The sequence below is a fragment of the Hordeum vulgare genome, chromosome 7H, assembly GCF_904849725.1.
Source record: "Hordeum vulgare subsp. vulgare chromosome 7H, MorexV3_pseudomolecules_assembly, whole genome shotgun sequence".
NCBI classification, from domain to species: domain Eukaryota; kingdom Viridiplantae; phylum Streptophyta; class Magnoliopsida; order Poales; family Poaceae; genus Hordeum; species Hordeum vulgare.
Window position 1 is genome coordinate 518,706,951 of NC_058524.1, and position 6,922 is coordinate 518,713,872.

Consider the following 6,922-nt stretch of genomic DNA (forward strand, 5'->3'; position numbering starts at 1 on the left):
TTGTTATTTGGTTGCAGGGTTGCTTGAGAGAGACCATCTTCATCCTACGCCTCCCGCGGATTGATAAACCTTAGGTCACCCACTTGAGGGAAAATTTCTATTGTCCTACAAACCTCTGCACTTGGAGCCCCAACAACGTCTACAAGGAGAAGGTTGCGTAGTAGACATCACCTCCTACTGGCGCCCCTCTGGTACTTCTTTGGCCCAGTATTTTTTATAAATCCCAAAAAAATCCACGTTGATTTTCACGGCTTTTGGAGTTGTGCAGAATAGGCATCTCAAACTTGCTCCTTTTTTAGGCCAGAATTCTAGCTGCCAGCATTCTCCCTCTTCATGTAAACCTTGCAAAATAAGAGAGAAAAGGCATAAGTGTTGTACTGTGAAGTGTAATAATAGCCCATAAAGCGATAAATATCAACATGAAAGCATGATGCAAAATGGACATATCAACTCCCCCAAGCTTAGACCTCGCTTGTCCTCAAGCGAAAGCCGAGATCAATAAATATGCCCACATGTTTAGGGAGAGATGTGTCGACAAAACAAGATACGAACATGCAGGCATCATGATCATGATCAGAACAACAATACCATCATATAATCTCTCACGCTAAAGTGATAATTCCTTCACAGAGTAAAGTATGGATCAAGAACTTTACCGAGAATTAACAACCGATAGCCTTTAGTCATTGAAGCAATTGCAATTTATCACAACATCGGAAAGAGTCAAATAAGAGCTTGTAAAGCAAATCCACATACTCAATCATCTTTTCGTTCTCTACAATTCCTACAACTCACGTGGTACTCATGAGATCAAAGTTTCAGTTGGACACAGAGAATGATAGGGGCTTATAGTTTTGCCTCCCAACCATTTACCTCAAGGGTAATGTCAACAATAATAATTCATGAATGCTTACCACCAAGTTGACATATGAATATAGATCTTTCCCTAGCATATGACGTTAGCCAAGATAAAGGCGAAATAAGGAATTGGTGAAGATCACCATGACTCTTTTAGGGGCAAAAAGTAAAGGTACAAGATAGGCCCTTCAGAGAGGGAAGCAGAGGTTTTCATGCGCTTTTGAGGTTTGGATGCGTATCCTCTTAGTGTGGAGGAACGTCACTTTATATTGCCTCCTGTGATAAAGAACTTTATTATGCAGTCTATCGCTTTTATGTCTTCTTCATCACAGGTTCATACAAAGCTTATTTTCCGCACACTAATAGATCATACATATTAGGGAGCAATTTTTATTGCTTGCACCGATGACAACTTACTTGAGGGATCTTATTCAATCCATAGGTAGGTATGGTGGACTCACATGGAAAAATTGGGTTGAAGGTTTATGGATGCACAAGTAGTATCTCTACTTGGTGCGGGAGTTTTGGCTAGTATGAGGTGGAAGAAATCATCACATGCTAAGGGATCTCTAGTCATATGACATTGTTCGGAACCAAGCAAACACAATTCATTGTGTTGTCTTCCTTGTCCAACATCTACTTCTAAGCATGCAATAGTTTAGTGAGTGTTCACAATCATAGATGGTGTCAAAGATGATATATTTATATGAGAACATTTCCTTCTTTATCACTTCCTATTAATTGCAACAATGACCAAGGTCTACGTTTGTCTACCCTCAACAAGTTTCAATCATCATTCTTTTTATTTGTGAAGCCATCATTTCCCATAAGATCATTGCATGATCTTTCATGCTTTTGTTCTTTTCCCATTCTCTTGATCATGGCATGAGGCAAAGCCCTTAACTAAGACACTCTTTATTATAAGGCTCACGAGCTCGAATACATCGGGGGTGACACAAAGCAAAACTCAAGCCTAAAACACTCAGAACTTTATTCTACTAGAGAAAGAGAAAACTGAAAAGGAGCAAACTAAAACAAAGGTAAAGGCAAAAGATGTGATGGTGATACGATACCGGGGCAACTCCCCCAAGCTTGGCATAAGCTGTGACAGCCCGGTGCCGACGTTCCAGAAGATTCCCCTCTCTTTCCGTTTTCGTCACGTGATTTATTTTATTTGTCGCATCATCATCGCATCATGCGCATCATCTGCATTGCATTGGCATCTCCGTTGCCGCCAGTTTTTTTAAAAAAACTTGCATTCGTTAGTAGTTGCCGGTTCTCGTCGTTGACCGTTCTGAGTCCAACCGCACACGCACGCGCCCGCGGCATCGTCAAAACCCTGTTTTAAAAGTGTGCATAAAAACTTTCTCTGATCGAGGTGAAACTTGGCATGCGGTCGTGATTAGTTATAGCTAGGCCGCCTGTCGAATTTCGTCGCAATCGGAGTCCGTCTAGTACCCGAACGGTCGACCGTAGCGGCACCGTATTCGGTCTATCGTCGGACGTTTTCCGGTATTTTTAAATCTCGTTGCGAGGCTGCCGCTTTCCCTCTCATCTCCGCCTAGCCCCTCTGCACAGTGCACCGATCCTACACGCAACCTAGTCCGAAGACCTCCCGAAACCCGAACCGGGTGCTCATGACCGTTGGGTCCGGATCAACCCGGTTTTACTGCAAATAATCATCGTTTTGTCCATTGGACCCCTCGGCCTATTTATTCTCGTCCGTCTGATTCGGATCAAAGGGTCCAAATAACCCCTAATATAAATCCCCCTCTATATTTATAGGCCATCCCTACCTAATTAGGAACAAACCCTAACTCCTAGGGGTCTTGTCCCGCAGCCGCCGCCGCCCACCTCGTTTTCTCCGCCAAGCAAAACTGTAGCCAAATCCATCCCGCGGCTCCTCTCCTCGTGGACGTGCCCGCGTACCAGTAGCCCGGCAACAAGCAGGAGTAGCAGCTCCCGCCGTGGTGGCCGGAGCCCCAACTTCACCTTGCCGACCGGCCTCCTCGGAGCTCCACCAGCAGGCCGACCACGCTGGTCCCCTCGAGCCGCCCTTCCTCCGCCTCTCCATCTCTCTGCCTACCTTCCTCTCTCCCTCACGTTCTATCTCTCCCTCTTCTCTGACCCGCAGGAACAGCAGAGGAGGTCCTAAATCGCCGCCATGGACGTCAAGCCTGGACCTCGACGCCTTTGGGAACGGGATGGACGCCCCCGGATCAGGCCCGATCTGGTTCGTCCCCGTCGCCTTCGGCCAGGACCCTATCACCCTCGCCGCCCCCGTGCAGAACCCGCCGGATCCTGCCATGGTCGCCGCCCCATGGAGCTTGCCTGTCCAAGCCGTCGCAAGGCCGCAACCCCGACCGGATCTAGAGGCCCTTGCCTTGACCTGGTGCGTCGTCGTGTCCCCATGGACGGAGCTCCACCATCAGGCAAGGCCTGACCTGAAGCCGTGCCGCCGAACCTGCAGCCTGTAACTCCAGCACCGACAACAGAGAAAGGACCATCTGTTCTGCACCTGGTTCAGTCAGCAGCATGGTATGATACATCTAGCGCAAATCCCATGTTTTGTCTAAAGTTGGATTGTAGCCCAACTGGACAGCGTGTAGACGTGGAATCAGGAGATCCAGGGATCAAATCCCCGCCGATACATATATTTTTTTTGCAAGACATTTTATCTTGCATTGCAGCAGCTTTGGCAGATGTATCATATACGTTTTCCTGTTGATGGTTGTTTTTTCTGCAAGCACTTGTGCTGCCCAGCTCGCTAGCTCCACCCGATTTCATCCCAGTTGGCCCATATTATTTCCCTGTGTCGTTTTTTAAATCCCTGTCACATTCCTGCTTCAGATTTAGCCCAGCTCTTTCCTTTTGTCTATGCTAGGAATTTTGCTAATTCTTAGAAAGATGCATATTTTTAAGACGCCCGCAATTTTTAAACCGTGCGTTGGATCGCGACAAGTGATATATGTATGTCGTGTAGATTTTTGCGTAGATCAATATTTTTCAGCTCCCATGCATGATTAAACTGTTAAGCTTGTTGTTTGTTTCGTTTTGCGTGTCACGTCGTGCTAATACCGCTTTACCCGTAACTATTTAACCGTACCTCCGTTGGAGATGAGACATATATGTAAATCGAGTAGAACGATGAGTAGAATCACATGCTCCACTTTGTTTTCCCGTTTAACAAACCTAAAATGTGATTAGGACAAATCTGGACAGAATTAAGTTTTAACACGTGGGGTCATCTCGGAGATGCTATATGACGTTTCCGGTCTCATTTAAAATGCCTAGCTAGGTAGATTAATTTGTGCTTCACCCCGTGCCATGTTAACAACATTTTAATTTTGCCGTGTTAATAAACGGGAATGAACTAAATAATTAAACGTGGAGTTTCGTCAATATGCAACTCGTTGCTTATTGAACTTCACTTAATGTGTAGTTTTGATTGTGTGGAACTGTCATGCCGTGACTTGCACGTATTCAGTAGCTCATGCATCATATGTGCTGTGCATCGTATGGTGAATTTCGTGTGTTGATGCTTGTTTCCGTTTTCCCCGTCTCGATAGAGTTCCGCAGCGTGTCGGATGTGAGGACCCGTTCGACTACGTCGGTTCATCTGCTTCACGGAGGCATTCTTCTTCCAAGCGGGATCTCAGGCAAGATGATCATTTCCCCAGATACCACTACTATCATTGCCATGCTAGTTTTATCGCTTCTATCGTTTATGTCACGTTGCCTACCACCTGTTAAATATCAGCCTCTCAACAATGCCATGATTACCTTCAACCTGTTCGACCTAGCAAACCACTGATTGGCTATGTTATCGCTTGCTTAATCCTGTTGATAGCGTTGCTAGTTGCAGGTGCATTGCTTCCATGTGAAAGCATGGGTTCCTTGTTATATCACCATATTAATGCTATTTAACTTAATGCACCTATATACTTGGTAAAAGGTGGAAGGCTCGGCCTTTCTAGCCTGGTGTTTTGTTCCACCTTTGCCCCCTTAGTTTCGGCTACCGGTGTTATGTTCCATAATTGAGCGCTCCTAACACGATCGGGGTTGTTATGGGGACCCCCTTGATAATTCGTTTTAGATTAAGGCTGGTCTGGCAAGGCCCAACTTTGGTACTACATTTGCCTAATCACCTAATAAAATTGCATAGGGACTTTCCGGACCCCGAGGATATTTTAATCAACCCCCGGGCCAGTGCTCCGCATGAGTGTTGGTCCACCCACCTAGCAGTCGGCGGTGCCACCTCGGGGCAACTCGAGGTTTGGCTACCGTCCACTTTGCATAGACAGTGTGTCCTGAGAACGAGATACGCGGCTCCTATCGGGTTCGTCGACACACCGGGTGGCCTTGCTGGATTAGTTTTACCTTTGACGAGATATCTTGTGCATCGGGATTCCGGTGATGCTTTGGGTAATCTCAGAGTTGAGGTTTTCCACTAGGGAATCCGACGAGATCGCAAGCTTCGTGATTGAGGATTTCTATGCGGCTTGTGGTAATTTGTGATGGACTAGTTGGAGCACCCCTGCAGGGTTAAATCTTTTGGAAAGCCGTGCCCGCGGTTATGTGGCAACGTGGATACTTTGTTTAACACTGGTTCTAGATAACTAATTAAAACTTTCCAACTGTGTGCGTAACCGTGACTGTGTCTTTCGTGAGTTCCTTCTCCGATCGAGGACACGGTGGGGTTATGTGTGATGCAGGTAGGTGTTCATGATCATTCATTTGATCATCATTAGTTCACGTCCGTTATGCGTAGATCACCCCCCCTCTTTATTCTTGTACTCGTAAGTTAGCCACCAAATATATGCTTAGCCGCTGCTGCAACCTCACCACTTAACCATACCTCACACATTAAGCTTTGCTAGTCTTGATACCTTTGGAAATGAGATTGCTGAGTCCCCTGTGGCTCACAGATTACTACAACACTAGTTGTAGGTACAGGTTAAGATTACTTGACGCGAGCGCGTTGACTGTTCATTTGGAGTTGCTTCTTCTTCTTCTTCTTCATCGATCTAGGATGGGTTCTAGGCCGGCAGCCTGGGATAGAAAGGATGGACGTCGTTCTTCTTTTGTCGTTTATTTTCGTCCGTAGTCGGACCCTGCTCTTACTCGTGATGATTATGTAATGTACTGATGTGACTCTGATGTAGCTTGTGGCGAGTGTAAGCCAACTCTTTATATATCTCTCCTTTTCAGTACATGTACTTGTAACGATATCCATTCTTGCGACACGACGAGATGCGCTTCTATCCCTGACGAGGCCCCCGTGCCAAATTGAGGATAGGGTCGCATCTTGGGTGTGACATAAGCCAAGGGGACTGCCCATACCCGTGTTTAGTTGTCTTCCTTTGGACGTGATGGTGGTGGAGTTTTTGCAACATGGGTTTGATGCTCCATCATGGAAAGATGAACGAGTCTCCGGAATCCTCAAATCTGCAGCCAACCGTATTGATTTAAATCTATACTCATACTCACAGTTTTGGTTCTGCAGGTCATAGATCTGGGCTTTGAGGTGATCAATCCTGTCATAGGGCCTGGAGAGGTGCTTCCCGATGTCATTGGCATCAATCTTGTGCTTGTTGGTGAACTCTGTGATCATCATGTGGTTGGCGTTGAGTCCACGCTCCAACATCCCTTGGCACTTGAAGACTTGTTGCTCCATTGCTTCGAGCCTCGCCTCCACGCTTCCGGTCTTCTTGGGCCCCTCAACATCACAGATGTGCAACATCCCCTCACGCATCTCGATAGATTGAGGGTGTTGCAGCACTCCCGTGAGGTAGGTATTGATGATCTTCTCGAAGATCTTGTCCTTCAGAGCTTTTGGGGACGCCATAGCGATCTAGATCTGCAGCAGAAACATGCTCAAAATGAAAACAGAGGAAATTTGTGTGATACGAGGGTCAAACCTTTCAGGAGAATATATAATGATTTTTTCGACCAGAAGGAGTACTCCGCACGAAAACAGAGTCCGGGAGGCACACGAGGTGGCCACAAACCCCCAGGCGCGGCCAAGGGGGTGTCCCACGCCTGGCAGGCTTGTCGCCTCTTC